This window comes from Micropterus salmoides, unplaced genomic scaffold, assembly GCF_014851395.1.
Source record: "Micropterus salmoides isolate LMB-PRFRI ecotype aquatic unplaced genomic scaffold, ASM1485139v1 Ms_hic_scaffold_5, whole genome shotgun sequence".
In the NCBI taxonomy this organism is placed as follows: domain Eukaryota; kingdom Metazoa; phylum Chordata; class Actinopteri; order Centrarchiformes; family Centrarchidae; genus Micropterus; species Micropterus salmoides.
Window position 1 is genome coordinate 21,033,322 of NW_024044237.1, and position 21,572 is coordinate 21,054,893.

The window sequence follows — 21,572 nt, forward strand, 5'->3', positions numbered from 1 at the left end:
TATTGGGTTGAGATCTGGTGACTGTGGGGCCATTTTAGTACAGTGAACTCATTGTCATGTTCAAGAAACCAATTTGAAATGATTCGAGCTTTGTGACATGGTGCATTATCCTGCTGTAAGTAGCCATCAGAGGATGGGTACATGGTGGCCATAAAGGGATGGACATGGTCAGAAACAATGCTCAGGTAGGCCGTGGCATTTAAACGATGCCCAATTGGCACTAAGGGGCCTAAAGTGTGCCAAGAAAACATCCCCCACACCATTACACCACCACCACCAGCCTGCACAGTGGTAACAAGGCATGATGGATCCATGTTCTCATTCTGTTTACGCCAAATTCTGACTCTACCATCTGAATGTCTCAACAGAAATCGAGACTCATCAGACCAGGCAACATTTTTCCAGTCTTCAACTGTCCAATTTTGGTGAGCTCTTGCAAATCGTAGCCTCTTTTTCCTATTTGTAGTGGAGATGAGTGGTACCCGGTGGTCTTCTGCTGTTGTAGCCCATCCGCCTCAAGGTTGTGCGTGTTGTGGCTTCACAAATGCTTTGCTGCATACCTCGGGTTGTAACGAGTGGTTATTTCAGTCAAAGTTGCTCTTCTATCAGCTTGAATCAGTCGGCCCGTTCTCCTCTGACCTCTAGCATCAACAAGGCATTTTCGCCCACAGGACTGCCGCATACTGGATGTTTTTCCCTTTTCACACCATTCTTTGCAAACCCTAGAAATGGTTGTGCGTGAAAATCCCAGTAACTGAGCAGATTGTGAAATACTCAGACCGGCCCGTCTGGCACCAACAACCATGCCACGCTCAAAATTGCTTAAATCACCTTTCTTTCCCATTCTGACATTCAGTTTGGTGTTCAGGAGATTGTCTTGACCAGGACCACACCCCTAAATGCATTGAAGCAACTGCCATGTGATTGGTTGATTAGGTAATTGCATTAATGAGACATTGAACAGGTGTTCCTAATAATCCTTTAGGTGAGTGTATGTAGAGACTTCTTCAGTCCATAAGGAAAGTTTGAGTAAATTGTCATCTCTCCAATAAAGACTGTTGTTGAATCTAATTGTTTGCAAGGGCATCTGAAATCGATAACAGAACAGCATCTCTTATTACTTATTGCCTTTCCACACCTTGACAACAGCTTGCCAGGCCTGATGAGGAGTACACACACACACACACACACACACACACACACACACACACACAAATAAGCCCCTCAAGGTCTCCTTCATGTTTGAGCAACCACAGAAATGATGTGCTGATGACACCTAAACAGATTGTGTAATTACCTTTGCCCTGGTGGCCCTGGACTGCAACAGAGATTTCCAAGTCCTAAAGCAGGTAATCCCGAATTTTAGTGTTTGTGTGTGTTTGGATGAGCTGACATTTATGATGTGGAGCAATGTAAATGCAAGTTACAAGGACAAAATTCAACAGTCCAGAGGAAAGGGGAGGCCTGACATGGTTAAAGACTGCAGGTAACACTGAAGAGGGATGTAAAAAGTCTGAAAAAAAGGAAGTTGTCACAGGGACCCTTCCTGTGCTCAATCTCATTTGTTCTATTGAAAGCAGCATCTTTGTTGGGGACTTCAGCTCCTTAAAGCTTTGAATTCATGTTAAACACCATGCCCTGCCAAATAATAGAAACTGCAGAGCACTGACAAGGTGGTAAATTCATCCTATAAATGGACCATCAGGGAGGTATTGGACACTATGGGGGCTGGTGGTTTAAATTCATCATGACATGCTTAAATAACGCACTCTTTTCTAATTTGCTCATTTATTGTTCCTTCAGGCACATGCTGCCTCCAGGCACTTCAAGACAAAAATACCAAGTTTTATTCTTACCTGCTAAAAAGAACAGAGAAAGTAAGTAAGAAATTGTAACAAATGGGTCATGATGTAGTCTTTTTGTATAAATTGTGAGAAAATTTGGCTTTTTACAGATCAGGCTCTTTTTTTTAATTAGTGTTTGACTGTAGTTACAGAGCCGATTAGCAATCACTAATCATTTCACTGACACTGATTGGACTAGCAGGACTTCAGTGAGCTGAGTAGTGACACCATTGGAGGTGAACAGCAACTGTGGGAAAACTGTCCTCAGTATCGTTTTCATAATGCGTTGATATGTGTCCTTCATTATTCCTCAGTCTATGTCTTGAGAATATTTTAGATTTTCAACGTGCACCTCGCACTTACTGGCCCTCATGGTGATGATGACTCACTTGTACAAAATGAATTTGGCTGCTAGTCAATAATCTGATATGTGGGTCATAATTCCGTATGTTTTCAACAATAGGAATTTAATTTCGGCGTGAAACTCCCCAGTCGAAGCAAAGATGAACCTTGTTTCAGAGGTGTAAATAAAAGATTGGTACTGTGGTCTCTTCACAGTAAGCACAATCACCCCTGAGGAGAGAAATAAGAAAGAGAAAGACAGCTTCAAAACGGGTTTATACCAAACAGGGTACACGGTTGGAAAGTGATTTATCATAAGCAAAAATAACCTCTACAATTTGCCAACAGATGTAAAAAAAAAAAAAAAGCAGCAATTAATCTCCTCTCCACACAGTTTGCATATGGTTGCAACATCAAGGTGCATACTGCCACCTAATGTACGTGATTTTTATAGTATACAGAATAGTTCATATTTTTTACAAGAATAGTCCTCTAAAAGTATAAGTAAGGATAAGTATTTTAAATTTGTATTTTAGTAAAAGTGTTGCTGAAGTCAAACATCTTGTTTACAAACCACCCTATGGCAATGTTTAATGTATATAATTACAATCACAAACTTGAAGTACATCATCCAAATCGTACTGTACTGTACCTTCTGCATGATTTTGTAGTGTTTTGTGGTAAAGTTGTTAAAAAATCCCAGCCTCTGTGTAGGGGACAAATTTAAAAAATGTGTGACGGGGAAAATTGTTAACATAATATGGGATTATTTACACCAAGTTATCTTTCTACATTTTTCAGATCAGAACTGAAATTCTCAGAACTACTGCGTCACTTAATAAAAGCAATTTCTCATTGTTTTGAACATTGAAGCAAATGATTTTGTCTGCTGTTTCCTACACTATCAATTGCTTATGTCATGCTGATCTCAATGAATTATACTGGTTCTCTGTTGAATAATCTTACCCCCACCCCAAAACATCTAGGCACAAGTTCATTGCGTAAGTCACACGTTGTCAAAATCAAAGTTAAGTCAAAGTTGAGTCCTTTCTTTTTCTTTTCTGCATCACAATGACAGGCTCTGTCAACAAATTATAGTACAAACAGAAAAAACGTAACTGTGAATCCTGTCCAATCTCTTACAATGTATAACTTTATACTGTTGAAATTGATACTGACATATTGAAAAATTTGCATTTTCAATCATTGTCATTAAAACGTTAGCCATAGTTTACATCAGAAAACACTTACAGAGTACACTGTTATATTGATAACATGTCTAAACATTTTGACTGTCTTGTTTGGAAACAATGACAGTACTTGTCATTCTGATGGCACTGACAAGTTCACTGACCTAAATATTTACTTGACTTACTACTAGATAGACTAAGGATTTTGAGCAGGTTACGGGCTTTTGCAGGTGTTCAATATGTTTCGAGAAATGCACCTGCTGTTTTGCAATTGTTAAGGATGATTTGAGAAATGTACCAAAGCGAGTGAGAAAAATTGTAAACTACAAACTACACTGTCTGAGAATAGAGACAATTGATATGGCAGAAAAAAATTTTTTTCTAAATTTTGTTGTTTTTTTTCAGTTGTACAGCGGAAGTAAAAACAGGTGGATATTATTTCTCACAGCTTCTTCAGGTACTCCCTATTGGTTCATGTGTACTTCCTTGCCTTTTCTTATTTTTGATTCATGCTCAGGGAGGAGACAAATACTGCATGTATTTAGGTCATATGTCAGGAAAGGGGGGGGTGGGAGTTGGGCAAAGAGGATAGGAAACTACTCCTGGATTGCATGCACTTCACACCTCCAACCTAATGATGGCTTATGATTATACATATACAACACATGTACATATATATAACCATAAGAATACCCATAAACAGACAAACATACCTCCATACAGGTATACATGCCTAAAATGCACTGTCTGCATATGTCCACACAAGTGCTCACACATCTGCACATACACTGGACTTATATCTCAACCCTAACATATGAACATATGATGTGTATATACTTATTCAAATATAGTGTTCATGTATATATTGCGAGAAAGTAGTGTTGCCCTTACCCCAACCCTAAACCTTCCTTGCTTTTGTCAGTTCAAAAATATGTTTCGCTCATTGTTACTTAACGTGACTTATGTGCAGAGTTTGTCACTAGAAGACTGTTTTCACATCCACCTGTCGAAGGGGGGGAAGTATCTCTGTGCTCACATTAAATCCGAGTTAAAGACGTGGGTGTACAAGTGGGATTTTGTGTCATCACAAATTGTTTGGAAGCAAATCATGGTCCAGTATGTGACTTATACATATGTGATGTGGAAACTTGAAACCTCCACTTCACAGAGAATGGACTTCTCAGTGAAGCAAGAGACATCTTGTGTCCAGCAGTAAAACCTTTGAAATGAACAATATTTGCATATTCATAGATTCTCTGGAGGGGATCTTTAACCTTTACCTGTCAGCGCAAGCTAGGGTTTTATGACTGGGAGCTAGTGGGTACATCTTAAATATCAAAGTCACCCCGAAACTCAATAAGACTATTTTTTGGTAAACTTTTTTTTCAAGGGGACCTTGACAGTTATTGTTTAGGGATGACTACCTATTTGCTTTTCCCCTCCACTGTTCCTCATCACTTTCCCCAACAATGTTCCAGTCACAGCCCTAGACTGTCTATGATTTAAGTCCCCCAGCGAAGGATTATTCAGGTGAGGATTTGCCACAACAGGCAGACTTATACCATGCATGAAATCATGTTCACAAAGCATGCCAGCCCTCTGAGTTACAGTTTATTCAGATGGGAAACACATGCCTCTTGTCCCTGTAACTCCTTGCGAACATCAGACTCTGACGAGACCTCTCTGGAGCCCTCACAGCAGAGACAAAAATTAGGAAGAAACATTAGAAACAATTATATCAAATACACTCAAAGGCAAATATGTACATTGAAACAGTTGATTGTTCTTAGCAGTGGTGAAGTGATCCCTCTCTGGTACGACTCCAATGTCAGAGACAGAGGACAAAGTCCACCATCTTTTGCTCTGTGCAAAAGTAAGTTCAGCTGAAGCTAATACAAGGCTTCAGCAGTCTGTGACCAATTAAGAGAGAGAAAAGCTAGGGCCTTTTTAGTACAAAATGTACTTTGTCTTTCACCAAACAGGGTTTACTTGCTGAGATGGAGTGGAACGATAGTAATGTGAGTATCTGAAAATCTAAACCTGTAACTCTGTAACACTGAGTTGTAAATAAGAGGCAGCTTTGCGCGCTCCTGCGGATGGCGGGGGGAGGTTGTGCAAAACAGCCATTTAAGAACCCTATGAAATTCATGATGATACAGTTATCTATATACAACTAAATTAATTAAAGTATAGTGTATTATAATCCTTATGCCTCACCAATATGATAGGACAAATATATAGATTTTAAAGCATATAATGTAGAGAATCTTTATAATCCTTATGCCTCACCAATATGATGGGACAAATATAAAGATTTTAAAGCATATAATGCAGAGAACCATTCTTCCTCTTGTGGCGGTGATAATTTGTCAATTAAAGCAAACCAGGCAGCCTTCCATTTGTGAGACCTGCACTGTTTTCTGGAGTCTTTTTTTTTTTTTCACGTCACCCACCAGGGGGCTGCAGCTCTGCAGCAATACGTCTAGTTCAATGAAACACCTCAAACCCAATTCTGCTTCCTCTTGTGAAGACGATAATTTATCAATTCAAGCGAACCAGGCATCCTTCCAGTGTGAGAGCAGCGCTGATTTGTGGGATTTTTTTTTCTGTAGCGCTACAATAATGGTCTAGATCATCCCCTCGTAGCCAATTCGGTCATCTGTGTATATAAGAGTTTTGATACAGTGCATATTCATTGACATCAAAATAGTAATTTATTAACCAAACAGCTGAATAGTCACACATTGTTACTAAACTGCTTGTCCGCTCACAATGCTATCAAATAAAACAGTCCCTTCAGTCAAGGTTTCAATAGTAAACTGTCATAGGAATGACAATTACTGACTAAAAACATTATATTATAACCGGAAACATTTAAAAAAAAACATAAATTACAGCGGATCTTTTGTATTTCAAGCAAATAGTAGGCATTTTAATAAATTTTAACAAAACTCGCTATGCATCATGGGATTTCTGTGGGACAGCCTTTAAAGCTGATAGGCTATAAGGTCCTCAAATTCCACTGGAAGCCATGAAAATCTTGTTTCCTCTTGTGTTGAATGACTGCGTTGCGGGTGTGTGAGCCTCTGTCTCTTAATGTTACATGCAGTAACATCTAGTTGTGAGAATGTGCTGTAGAGGCAGGAGGGTGTGTTGAGATTCAGTGTGGATTTTATGTATGCTTTTTCTTAACTGTGACTAAACTGTCTTATAGCAAATAATAATGACAATTAAACTTTCTCAGTAACAAGCTGTTTCAAATGCGTGGTATTATATTTCATTCTTGATTTAAACTCTTGGGGTTATGCGTGAGAACACAAAACAGATGGCTCCCACAAGATGTTTACAAATGCTTTTATGATTATTTTTCGTTCTTCTGTGGTTCTTACAACACTTGCAATAACCTGTCTCATTGACAGAGAGGAGAGAAGAAACACTTATTTTAGTCCTATAGCTATAGTGACTCGTTAAGAACTGCCATGCGATTGTCTATAGTGTAACTGGGGAGGGTATTGCCTGTGTGTGACAGCGGATGGGGGATGAGAATAGGATGGGATCACAGCTAGACAGCTGTCGGTTTGACATGAATGCGTGAATGCGGATGTATACAGCCATCTATCTCTGCATAGACCATAATGTCAGACTAACAAGTATTGCAGGATAAAACTGTGAAAGTAGAGCGTTGATGTTTTATCGTTATCATTGTAATATAGGGTACATTAGTCTATGTGATGCAGTGTTGTTACTAAATGCTAGGAAGAGCAAAACGGTAGAGTTAGTGAAAGGGGATGGATTTATGCGTGAGAACACAAAACAGATGGCTATCACAAGATGTTTACAAATGCGTGTGATTATTTTTCGTTCTTGTTTTAAACTCCACCTGTGTGGCAGTAGGGGGCGGTAAAGACCTGTGGGGGATGCAGAACAGTGGTCTCATTTATAAAAACATGCCCAGAAATCTCGCAAAAAGTGTATGTGCGTCCAAAAGACAAAAATGGCTTACGCCAAAAAAATATTCAGACTTATAAAACCGTGCATATGCACACTTGTAAGCATGTTCCCTTTATAAATCACAATCAACTTGAAATGTGGCCTATGTGAGGAAGCGCCATATCCGATCCCTTCAAACGCTTACAACTGTCTATAAATGGTCAGTGGAATTAGGCTAATATTAATACGTACTGACCGCGGGAAGAAAAGGAGGCAAACTCTTGACAGAGGAGCAACAAAATGAGATTTAACTCAGCGTGACACTGACGTTCCTTTTGGTGAAGCAAAAGTTGTTTCGTGGGTAAAAAACGCACTTTCATGCACCGCTCGTGCACCGTGCACCGTTGGAAAGGGGGCACCGGAGCTCCACTCCCTTTATAACGAGACGGGTCTGGCTGCAGCCTGGAGCCTCCCGTCTCATACCCTCTCGTTTTATGGCCTCCCGCCTGGTGCCTTCCGCTAGTTTCTATATTTCAAAATAAAAGCTCGCGTCGTGTTCCCTATTTGTACCTCGTTCTTCGGTGTTTTTGAACTGATAAATTAAGACTGTCGTGCTAATGATAATGCTATTCCAGAAATCTGGTAGAAAGATTGTTTTAAACGTAGTTTCAAGTGTCAAAATCGCGAATTATGTGTGTTACACACTCCTGTACAGTAGATGGCGGTATGCACCTAAACGTTGTTTGCAATCTGGTGTTAATCAAGAGAAGAAGCAGCAGCAGCAGCAGAAGGATAAAGTGTCGGAGTCACGAGTGAGTTAATTCATGCAGTCAATTAAAAACATATAAATAAATATAATATAAATATTTGGCCATAAATGTTTTGCATATTTCTGGGTGTTATTGTTGTGTCCCTGACATTAACCTATGTGATGAAACCTGCGATGACTTTAACACTTTAAACTGCTGCAGTGTTTCAATTAGACGTTTGTTAGCGAATATTAGCTCAACACTAACCTATAGCAATTTATGATAACAGACTTTAGTGGATTCCTTCTTTGATTTTACCTAAGGAATACATCAGTGTCTTTTAAAAAAAAAAAAAAACATGTGTAGGGCACAGCCTACTGTGCTGAGCATGCTTGTTGCTAAGAAAAAAAGACTGAAACAAAAAAAATCTAAACACTGTATGAGTGCAGATCAAGAGTATGATTTTGTGCTGTTTTTCTTATAAACACAGGGTACTTTGGAAGAGGTGAGCTGCAGGGTATATCTTCTGAAGATCCCCACCCTGGATCCTGCAGCAATTTCTGCCAATATTCGGGAGGACAGTGATAATGAAGAACAAAATAATAAACATGTTATACTCTCTCCAAGACTCATTTTTATTTATATATTCTCTATTGTTTCCACACTTAATAGGGAAATCGCTGCAAATACAATTGCTTATTCTATTCTATTGTGTGTCGTTTAGTTGGCACATACACAGGATAAGCAGCAGAGATTTTATTAAGTATTTTATCCATTCGCATGATTGCCGTAACTATTCAGTTCAAAAACACCAAAGTACGAGGAAGACAGAACGAACCAGACGTGAGTTTTTATTTTGCACCATAGAAACTAGCGGAAGGCACCACGCGGGAGGGCATGAGACGAGAGGGCACGAGACAGGAGGCTCCAGGCTGCAGCCATACAGTCTTGTTTATAACTGATCTGCAGGAACGGGGAATTCCTCCTGGGTAGTGACGGTAGGTAATTTGGATTCCCCCCGTTTGAAAAGAGAGTAAACCAAATGCATTCCACCTGTGTTTAAACATGTATTTAGATTACACAAACAGTCCATTCACTTTACAACGATGGCGATGAGTTAAAAGAAATAGCCTGTGACTTGTTGTAAATGACAATGAATATAGGAACTTCAGGGAGAATCAATCAAACAAGTGTCTGATTATTTAGAAAGGCTTTAGGCTTTAACCTATACTACTCAGAGGTAATATTTCGATATATTTTACACAGTTGTAGGACTATTCACTTCAAATTGTTTCATCCTGCTGCCATGTGAGTCGCCATTTCTCATTTCTCCTCTTTATGTGCACACATGGTTCAGAGTTTACTTACAGGATGCACATTTTCAATGTCTTCAAGGAGTTTGTTTTTTATAGATCACAACCTTTGCTAGGGAAGTGGCATTAGTTGTTGTCACCTATATTCTAATAATATTTATTTCTACTTACTGTATTGTCCTCTTCTGTGTTAATTTCTTAGACCAATCATGTGTTTTGCCTGCAACATCTTAATTATTAGCTAGTAAACAAAATACGTCAGATGTAATATGTAAAAAACAGAAGTTTATTTTATTTTATTTCTGAGAAATAAAAAGGCTTTCGAACTAAAAAATAAAACAATAGCCAAAAGACTTCAAGTCGTGTACAAGAAACGCAGTTTTTCCTAATCTGAAAACTTTACCATACGGTTTTTGAAATGGATGTTAGAGAGACTGATGGTTTTGATTTTAGACTACAACATCCTTTGCAAGTCTAATTGTGTCAGGTCCTTCAAACAGCGGTAAAACATATTTTGTGAAAATGTTGATTGAAAATGCAGATAAGCTCATTTCAAAACAGATTGACAATGTTGTATATATTTTTTCATGTTGGCAACCATTGTATGACCAGTTGTTGAAAATTTGAAATGTGAATTTTGTTGAAGGCTTGCCATCTTCCAGTGATCAGTTAGTTAATAAACGCTCAATTATCTTAAATCAATCATTCAGTCTCATATCTAAAGGGTAAATTCTCTTGGCAGGGACTTAGAAGTATGCATTACACACAATTCCTTGATTACAGTGAATTTATTAACTAACTAAGGTGATATAAAAAGGTGGTTAAATACATCAGAGAAATAAACAATGGCTAAACAATGAGAATGGAGGTTCGATTGTGGGAGGAGTTAAAAGACAACATTAACACTATGGGACATCCCTGACTACAGAATGCTTTGTTTTGGTCTTACTGCTTGTCGGCAGCCTGCTTTGGCCTGTTGCACGGGTCCCACACTAGCTGCCCGATCCTGGCTTTTTGCTATTCTCCAAGGTTCTACGTGTCTGATTGAAGAAAAACCCTCAAGGGTTGGCCGTCCTCTGTCTGGCAATTCGGCTGTTTTTCAGGTGTCCTTCGTTGCCACTGGCGAGACCATGTGGTTGGGTCTGACCTCGGTGAAGTTAGCTCTACGAAAAAGCTTAAAAGGGAACTTGGTCGTTCCTGAATTAGACCAGTGTAACTTAACGGACTGATAACTTTTAACAAAACAAAAGAAAGAAAATAAAACAAGTGAAGTTGCTGGAACTGAGGGACACTGAAGTCGCGGCACTTCGCGTGTGTAGCTTCAAGACTTCGCTGCGCTGGTCGAATTCTTAGGGCGTTGCCGGGAGGGGCACGGCGGGCGCGTGCCGAAGCGTCCAGAGAGCAAAGCGAAGAGGAAGAGAAGAGCGAACGACGTCGTGTGTCGCTCTTTTGTTGTCTGGGGCGTGGTTCCCCAGAGGGCAGTCCCTTCGTTTCCCGCAGGGAGGCCGATTCCGGTTTCCTGAGGGACTGTCTTTCTAAACTTTTAATATGTCTATAAAGAAAAAGAAAATCTATTTGCGCGTATTATAATCAAGTATTTCCCACAATCAAACCTCACTGGTCAAACGGTTGTACCGTTCTAAGTTTAAGCATTTGTTAACAGGAAAACAATTGTCAAATTATTGGTCATGATAAATAATGAGTGACATTTATACATTAACGGCATTTCCGACGATGGTATGTAATACTTATTTCGTCCACTTGGGGGAGCTCAGGTTACATGAGGAAAGCTTAGATTAATCCAAAAACAATCTTCTCAGGAGCTGGAAAATTTAGTTATTTAGCCTTAAATTCAAGCTGGCAATTAATAACGTGTAGTATGACATTTATCATCATTTCTAAAGGAATTGTGTGAGAAAGTATTGTGAACAAGCATTGGTTACACATAAAATGAAGGAGTGTCCTTAATCTTGCTGAAAATTAAAACCCTGCAAAAGTAACTTATTTTGATTCTTTTCAGCCATAATATCAACAACAGATAGCAACAACATGGTAACATAACTACTCAATAGAGGCAAACGTAATCAAGTAACTAAAAGATTATTTAATTAAACAGGTAATGCTTTGAGTCTTTGGAGACTGCAGTCTTTGTTTACATAAAGTTCAGGGCTGTCCTTGGTGTCCTGGATTTTGTCACACCTGGGTGAGAAGGGATATCCCTTTGATGAGAGGTAATTAAACACAGAGCAAGTTAGGGTTTCCTGTCCCTTTCTTTAAGAAGAGTTCTGATAGGCTGTTTAGAAAAATGCTAATCCCTGGTTAATGTCCCTTTTGTCAGTTTAACAGTCAGGCACCGAGAGGCTTATATCGGGTGTGGCCAGTTTTACGATCAACTGCCCCGGAATAGCACTTAGGGAAAGCGACCTTTCCACCCCCCTTCTGTTGGGGTCTCTTCAGTCGTCTGTTGAAAGTTGATCTCAACCCCCTCCTTTCGCTGGGAGAGAAAAGAGGAGTTGAGTCTCTAAATTATTTAATATAAAATTCATAAATCCACACTGTTGTTGCACTACACTACACAAATGTTTCCTGGGAAGAGTATTTTTTTATGGATTGTTTCGAAGATGCCACGAGTGTTCTTTACGGTTTTTTGATGATTGATTTTAAAGCTAAGTCACCTGATGATTTCAGACTCAGAATTGACTTGCTTTCAGACCTGCCTGTTGTGTATGTGCCTAAGAGAAAGTAAATAAATATGTCTGATTGCATTAAAAGAAACCTATCTTTATTGCAAATGTTGCACGGAGCATCTCCATCTCAGAGAGTGAATATTATTAAATCTGCATCACCAGACCTTTTGGTAGCATTACGCGAAATAGCTTACAATGGTAAAGGTAAAGGTAAAATTCCTTTAAATAAGACACGGTATGAAAAATTAAAAAAGAAGAAGGCGGGGATTAGACTGCTCGCCAATAAAAAGGTTTGCGCTTCAAAGAAAAAGAAGACGTTGCTTAAACAGTCTGGTGGATTTCTTCTCCCCCTCCTGAGTATCGCTGTGCCTTTTATAACGAGTCTTATTGCTTCAAGACAATCTTAGATAACTATGGAAAAAATGTTTCTGGTACCTAAACAACAGCTTGATCTTTTAAGAAGACCTCCGGCACACAAGTCTATTCGAGAAACTGTTGAAAATTACCTGGATCGTACTATTAAAGACATTCTAGCTCAAAAGACTGAAGATCTTCATGAAAAAGCAAAAAAAATATTCCATCGCATTGCAGAGATTTCTCACCATGGTAAAACAAGGAGAAAAAGACCAGAACACACTAACTTTGTCAATACCGGTCGCTGAGGATTTTCACTCTTCAGAGCAGAAGAATCAAGAAGAGATTTTGTTTTTGAAGAAATTTTAAAAAACATGCCAAAAAGCAGGAATAGCTCAGCATATTTTGGATAAAATGTCCTCCTCAAAAAACATATCTGCATGGACTGAACATGGGGAGTTTGTGTTTAACGGTAATGTTATTAAAGGGTCTCATGTGTATGATTTGATAAGAGGAGTAACTGCATCGATTAGCAAACAATGAAAGTCCATTTGTATCTCCTAAAATGGGATTGAGTGATTGGATAACTTTTTAATTGTATATCATTATTGGTTTCAAATAAATACATAGAGAGATAACGTTATCATTTCAAAGTGTTTTTATTTATATCACAATAATAACAAAAATATTGTCGTACACATTTCAATCTATAAATCATTTTGATAATTATTTATCGAATTTTTTTTCACAAATTTGCACACCATAAAATCATCGCATGACCGTTTATTACTATATTTAGTCATTACATTGTCATAAGATAACCCTCTATCCATGTGGTAAAGAAAAAACACACAATGCTGACCGCACACTACAGAATCTACATCTTGCACTTGTCTAACAGAATGTTGCGTGGACTTACAATTACTGTTGAGAAAGACAGAAAAGGATTCAGGAAAATGTGAGTATACCGGAGAGTTCCCAAAACTGTCAAAGAATGATCCCACACCCTGCTTGTCAATATAGATAGCGACCCAGTGTTGTCCTCCCAGGTGGGAGGGGTCTGTGTTTACCACCAACATGGCGGGTCTCTTTTTAATAACTGATCTAGGAAGCTGGTCACTAGCAAATACTCAAAGAAAGACGCCTTGCTTCACTACCTTATCAAGTACTTTTGACAATTCTATCGTATTCATACTATCGTTTGTTGAAGTTAGAAAAAGTCAATGAGAACCTGTCTTCTTGATGATATCTCAATTATAGAATCATATGTGGCGTGAATAACCGCATTTATTGTGCGTTGAAGCGGATTTCTAAAATGAGCCTCTAATCTAACGCTACCGTTTTTAATGAGCGACATATGGTCTCCGCATCCTTCATCAGGGCTCAGATTAAAACAGAACAGACTATATCCATTACAAAATTTGTTGCGGGTTATGGCCATAGCGTTGTTTTTAAGATACTTTCCAGAGTACAATTGATGATACTCCCTGATGGTATTCCCTCTGGTAAAGTTGGGTTGAAAGGGTTTTGAAGGATATTGTTGGCCGTCAACATATAAACATAAAAACTCTATATCATAATGGTTAAATGTAAATGGATTACGCGCATAACTACCTGTAAATGCCTCATGATCTACAAATCCTACTACAATAAATTTAGGTATTTGTCCCAAGAATACATTTTCTTGATTGCAAACACGAGTGCCTGTTGGGGCGCTAAAATCTTTAAGACAGACTCTTTCTATGGGATATTTAACGTTGCCATGCGTTAATGCCTTAGCGTGCGCTAGCTTAACAGCCGGAGATACGGTGACTTTCTTTACAAACAGGCTTGCTGACATAATGTTAACCCAAAAGTCGTCTACAGTGTTGCGCATTAAGCAAAATTAGTTTTTAGCTCTTATGAATTTTATCTTGAGGTCTACTCCATTTATCATTAACTTCTTGAAAAAACAAGTCAGAATGTACTGGGGATATCAGCTCCACAATGCGGCCGCCTTGTGTGTACTCAATTCTTTTAACTAGTCCCACATTGCGTCCTCCAGCCAAAATAGTCTGGATCTAAACTGTGTCTGCAGGGCGTCCTTTCCGTAGTTCAAAAGGCACTCTATTATACCCCTGTAAGGATATGTGTTTGATGATTGCTTTATGAGTCAGTCAACCTGTGAAAATATTGTACATCCAGGGTAGTTGATAAAGCCCACTTTGTCTGCTTGAACCAGGTTTCCACCGCTAGCTTTGGTGATTTTTACACGTGTGTACAGAAATGTATTGTTTAGATCCAGGTAGTCCTCTGTACTAGCTAGAATGAAAAATTCAAGGGGTGCAGAGTCTGATACCACTGCTAGAGTAGGGAATTCGATGTAGATGCATTTCTCAATACTTGTTTGTGTTAACCGCACCATAAATAGGTCTAGCTCCAACTTAACGCACTCTTGTGACAGGCTATTTACCAACGACATTCTCGTTAGAAAATGTCTCTTGTCTTCTGACGTTTTGTCGACTTGCTTCTCCTTGCTTGTTTATTTTTTCTAGTCTTAGTATGGGTCTTCTTATTTGTTGTTCGGCTACGCTTCTTTTCCCGGGAGGCCGTTTTATTTGTCGGGGGGCCATGGCAACTATACCCGACCCCTCTTGACGTCTGTTCATGATGTTAGTAATAACATCCGTAGCTTTGTTTTTAGCAGCTGTCTTTAAATGAGGGGCAACAAATGTAAATCCTTTCTTGAGTAAGGGGAATGCTAATCTAAACAGACCCCTAAGGATACCCCCTAACCCTGCACCATACTGAGCACCGAACCCGCTGTATCCTGGTAAATCACCACCCGCTTGGGCTGTATAATATGCAACGTACTTGTCTGCACTGTGAGCATATGGATGGTACATGTTTGCTCCTTGTCTAATACTGATATTTTACGGGTCGAAAGTGTAGCTTTATTATCACTTATGTATGTAAAAGTGATATGTTGATTCTGATCTGTCTTGAGAGAAATCTCGAAACTATCAATGTGTGTTTTGCAGAGCCTCAGATAGTGTGGTCTGTCATAAGTATTTGTGATCATATGGTTGTTTGGCCCTGATATATGTACTATTCTTAAAAGAGGGACGTAACTATCCCCTACTGTTTGATGATCAAAAATATCGGTATAAACAAATATATTATACATCCCTATATTAACATCGGCAGGATGTGACACTCTTGTTTTTAGTGTTGTTCCCTCTTCCAGATGTCCAGAGATTCCTTAACCATTGTGCTCACACTGTCCTCCACTCTAATTACCCGTTTAAGCGAAGCAATGAGAAAAGGGTTCCTCGGCCAAATCTGTAGAGCAGCTGCTGCAATGTCTCGAATACTGCATTCACACATTGGCACCAACCCAAGACCACGTAGGACGTACTTTTGAGCATCAGCGAAATTTTTGTTAAAAAGCTTCTGTGTAATTTCCCCCTTAGGGCAGCATGTCAATGCACGTGTGAGGTTGTTTTCTGCTCCATTCATCTGTATAAGTGCAATATATACATGTTTGTATAGCTTTTTGTTGCAGTATATTGTATAAATAATAAGCTACGGTTACCTGTATAATACTGCTAGCAGTAGTGTTAGGAGATGTGTCCTTGTCGCAACAGTCCAGAGCGTCCAAACAGGCACCCTTAAACGGCTTGACCCTGCTCTTGTCCTCATCTGTTTTTTCTTCAGGAACGAGAAATGTTAAATTTCTTTTCCCCAGTTCTTTGCCATAGTCCTCCACCCATGAGTTATCGATGACGTCTTCCTGGAGTAATGGAAAATATTTAGGGGTGCTCGATAGACCCTCGCACACTGCACATGTCCTCGTACCTGTACAAAACATTTTAATTAAAACAATGTCACCGGCAGCCACGTTGTGGAGGTCTTTGAGGTTGTCTGCGGTGTTGTTTGTTGTTCATCTTGCTTGTCCTCAGGACCAAAAAGTTTTCTTTTGATCCCTACATAGCTAACATAAGGTTCATACCATCTGAAGAATTTATCAATGTGCGAGCAGACTTCAAGGGTTCTATCCCATTCTCCCCACTGGACCTCAAAGCCAGTGCTGAACCACGTCTCCCACTCTTTAGACATGATGGGGTAGCCTTTTTGTTCCTCTGGGGTCCCCATCCTTGCATTTTGAATGATAGAATCGTCCTTGCATGATCTAAAAAAGATGTAGGATTCTGGGTCGTAGACTTCAATGTCTGTCTCTACACGGTAGAGCTCTCCAGGCACAGAGCCGCACCACTGTGTGGTATAGACTCCTTTTGAAGCACTCATATCTTTACAGACTTTGTTTCTGAAGTAATTCCAGTCTTTGGCTGAAAAACTAATGTGCGGTGCGCTTTCACGAAGAAAAATTTCATCAAGCTCTCTTGTATAAAGATGAACTGTTTCGTGCTCAAACAAGAATCCCGACATTCTAAAATCTTCCACCCCCCATTCAAACTGAGGCACCCAGGCCTTTCGGTCCAGAAAATCAGCCAATGTTGTTGGGGGAGTCTTCTTTCTGGGAGCCATACTCATTGCAACAGGATCTATAATTATACGTCGTTTTGGAGTCGTTACTCCTAATTGATTACCTGCAACGCCCATGACTGTGATGCTGCAAAGATGGCGCTGTTGTTCTGCACGAAGATAGCTCTGTCCGATACGGACAGTCACCCTGTTTCACGCTGTTCCAAAACTAATCCTCTATATATACAACAGACTGCTAAAGCCACTCCCAAACATCCGCTTTTAGAGGATAACACCAGACATCCCTCATACACAAACCCCCCTTTTCACACCAGTCTTCACCTTTTGTTGTTCAACCTTGCTATGATCCCCAATTTTTTTTTTTATTAAACTAATTTTTTATTAATAATTTTTTATTAATAAAAAATGTATTCATGTGCACTCCTGTTACGCGCATCATGCGTGTGCACGTTCACATGCTCGTGCATTGCCGGCCTTTATTTACTACTCACTGAAATACTGTACTGTAGTACCAGGACTTGTTTGAGTTTATATCATAACTTCTCTATATATAATATTTTGGCACTAACTGACATTTCAGTTCATGCACAGAGGTGTTTGTTTGTCTGTACACTTCTCTCTCTCTGTACAGATCTCTCTCTCTCTCTCTCTCTCTTTTTTTTTTTGCAGTCTGAGCATCAATCATACAGACCTGCACACACACAAAAATGTATGGATTTTAGTAATTATTCCTTTTGGGGGGGGGGGGATTAAGACATCCTGCACACTGTCAATCACTTACACTTTATTTCCTCAGACCTTTATAAGGTAACAAACAGTACCATATGCATGTAAACCAAATATCCATCTATCTTTTGACATTTAAACTTCTTATTGTATAACACTGTACCTCTTTGATTCTTCCTTTGAATTGTACTTTCTATGGTGTTTCAGCCTTGTAAAATATCACATATGTAGTTTATCTTTGTAAACGTATTATTCTTGTAATGTAAACTTTGTTACTCACTGGCCTTGATTTGCTTGGCTGCATGAAGGCTCTGCTGGCGCCCTCTGATTGGTGGGTTTTCCGCCAGGCTATGTTTACAGTCCCGGTGATGTTTTCCTGTATGCATTCTACCTGATGAGGGTCTGAGTCAGTGAAACATCTGAAATAAAGCTAGTACGAGTGATTGACAGTGTGCATGATTTTTTGGGTCACAGTCAAATTTGAATCCAATGATACAACTGCACTTCTAACATGTTCACCCTGAGCCAGGAGTCTTTGCCATGTTCTGCCTGCTGTTGCTTGCTGTCAGTTTCAAAATAAATCAGTTCTCATGTGGATGTAGGGATGGATCCAGCCAGTGGCACTGTCTACTTTGTTGCCCCTCATTAGTTTTCATCATCTACATAGAAATAACACCCCAAAGTGAGACTTAAAATCGGTTCCTTCACTTTTACTTTGAAGAAAACTTGGACAATATCTTGAAATGAACTGTGGGCTTTCATCATTGCTTTTCTCCTGTGAAGGGATGCTCCTGAAAGCATGAGAGGATATTGACAACTTCTTTGTGTCTCCATTTCTCTTTGACAGATGAGGGGATCGAGGGGCTTAAAGAAGGATGGACAGCACAGAGATCAATCGATATCACAAGGAACTCAGCTCTGAGTGGCATATACAAAGTGGAGGGGACGGCCGGACGGATGGGTGAATGGACGGAGACAGACCAGCTTATTATACAGAGTAAAATGTTTTTCTTCAGAGCAGTGATGTGACTGTGGTACTCTATAATTCAGAAATGCACCATGAGTTGTAAAATCAATAAATAAATAGACTGTACATATACAACACACTAGCACAGTCACTAGCTCTACTTATATTTCATTTCACCTTCCACCTTCTCTAATGGGAGTAAAAAAAACCTAGACAAAGTAAAATGTGATTTGAGAGGTTTCAATGAATCTTTCACGTGCAAAGATGTTTTTTCCCTCAAGTGACGACTCATCTGCTCTCAGGTTCAAGCGAAGTGAAATGATCTTATTTTCTCCCTGGTACCATGCACGTCTAATACGCCTTTGTTTATGTTCCGTGTCATATTGGCACAAACACTTTTTGCTCCACTTACCATATAACAGCAACAGCAGTTAAGCAGTAAGAGAGTCTCCCTGGCTTCCTCTGCTAGGAGAACCTGTTTGTAAAATGGACAAAGATACTCTTTTGTCCCAGGGGAAGTTGCTAATTTTGGATCGTAGCACACAAAACAAAAACAAACCGTCTCCGCATGAAAGGCCTCGTGAATATTTATAAGGGATGATCACAGGGGACTATTATTATCATTACACCTCTCACTTCATGCAAGGAATGTAAAGTTGCACATGTGCGGAGCTCCAAATTAAAGATGTCTTAAACCATATCCTTGATGCGTAATTTTTTTATTATTTTTTTAGGCAAATAAGCATGAAAATTATTATTTTCTGGGTTCATTATTAACAATTGTATTGCAGCATATGTCATCCCCATTTTGTAACTTTTGAATGAGAATTTTTAGAAATGACCTAAGTGCACTGCGCTAAATGTGATGCTGGCTAATAAAACATTTTCAAAGTCATTGTGAAAGTCATAGTCAGCATTTACAGGAATGAATGAATGAAGTGCACCTTTGTTATTCCCCATATTGCATATAGGCATAATAAAAAATAAAAAAAGTTAGTATTAGTTAGTATAAAAAAGAGTATTCTTTTTATTTATTTATTTATTTATTAGCTTTTTTCTGCTGTATTGAACATTATGATGTAAGGAGTGCCATGCTTTGCTCCTTGCCAAACTTGGCTGTCAGTTCTGCTGTCTTTTGTTATGAAATAGTGATGTTCTCTAAAAGAAGAAGTTAAAAGCTGCATCTGAATTTGCTCCTTCATTCACTAATTCACTTTGCTGCAAAGGTTCTACAACACATGAACTTCCCATAGCCCCTTTCACAACCCACAACCACTGCCTGTGTGGCTGCTGTACTTCAGTCAGTATAGAAAATTTTGTGGACCTTTAGTGACATCTAGTGGACAAAAGTGAATGTGTCCTTTACTTTCTTATTCTCCAGTGGAGCATTTCAACTTACAGTAACGGTGTCTTGCAATAAATATGCTTTAGTGCTGAAAGCACCTTAAAGGGATATTTTTGAGAAACAAAATCTCAATGTAAGCTTGAAAAGTTTCTCCAGCTGATTTCATGTTAGTTATTTAAGTGCATTGAAATGTTTTTTTAAAAAAACAACTCCTGCAGCATTATCTACTATTGCGATGTACATTTGCATCAACAGTATGCTCCAAATTCATATTTTGTATGGTTAAATACTGTGCTGTAGTGTCTCCAGCAGGAGCTAACACATTGGATAATTTGTTTCTGCCCAAAAATCTTGTTACCATCAGAATGGGTTGTAACTGGCTTAATTCAAGCAGACTAAACCTCCAGTTCTTCAATCAGGAACAAAGTCTTTCCACACATCTTTTATGCTTATAATAGATGAGCATGTCATCCTCACTGAGACTGGCTTTGACTGGAGTGTCACATCACATCATTCTGGACAGGTGGTTTTGGACCTCAGTACATTGCACCTCTACAAGCACTGCAGAATGCCTGAAGGAGTGTATGGTAACAAAAGTTAGTCATACATAAACGTAAAATATTTTAGAGTTTACATTTAAAAGATTGCATTAAATGAAGTTTCATAAATTAGATTCGGGAACTAAGGCCACGCCTCGAACTCATACAATTTCCGCACACCAAGTACTTAAGCACACCTTTTCCATTCACCTCCCCTTGACACAGCTTTCTCATGAGCGTGACAAAAACAAAATCACTTACCTCCAACAACAGACTCAGAACTCATTCTCAATCTTTTGGACAGCAACATGTTTGACGAGCACCTAACGTCCAATATAAAGGAGTCTTCGCCTTCCCCCGAACAACTTCATCTGAAATGTCGAGCCCCCTTGTGTTGCTGCAACGTAGCAAATGGGGGCGTTTCATACAGATGCTGAAGGGTACCTTTAGCATAAAATCCTTACGCTTTGGCACGCTGTCTGAAAGCATCAGTTATGACGCATTGAGATGAGAATGTGTTGAACATTTCTGAATGGACAGTCGTCCGGCTCCAACAAGAACTCAACCGGAGTAACAACTCCTTCCGAGAACAAAGAAACTTTTTCTACTGTACAAGGATTCGCACACAACTCTCCAACAGCACTTTCAGGTCACCAGCTCTACTTCCGGGGCAATGCCAACGACTCTGCGGTGCATCCCCCAGCTGAAGACGCAGAATACAACCACACAACAGCCCTCACACAGAGCCAGGTCGTATCGAACCCAACTGCACCCCAACCTCTTTCTCATTCGTTTCCTACGTCTCAAACAGCACTATCAACCCGAGCACATGCATCCTTTCATCCCTGCATCTTTTCTTCTTTCGTTGTTATTACTTTCCCTATCCCATCTCCTCTGGCCCCATCAGTCCTTCCTGCCTCAATACCAGCTACCGCAGAAACCCAGGCCGCACCCACACAGGTGACCCACGACTCCGTCATCAGCCAGACCTCTCGTCCTGTCTATCCTTTTCCCCCTCCCTTCCCCCTGCCCTACCCCCACCCTTCCCCCTCCCCTACCCCCACCCTTCCCCCTCCCCTACCCCCACCCCATATCCCAAAT

At 39.6% G+C, this 21,572-nt stretch overlaps 1 long non-coding RNA gene across 1 annotated transcript; it reads left to right on the top strand.

Moving 5' to 3' along the window:
- Window positions 1-1,264: 1,264 nt before the first annotated feature.
- Window positions 1,265-8,676, top strand: LOC119889192. The gene is made up of 3 exons (XR_005442027.1): window positions 1,265-1,349; window positions 1,804-1,877; window positions 8,546-8,676. It is a non-coding gene; the product is annotated as an uncharacterized LOC119889192 (long non-coding RNA).
- The last annotated feature ends 12,896 nt before the right edge of the window (window positions 8,677-21,572 follow it).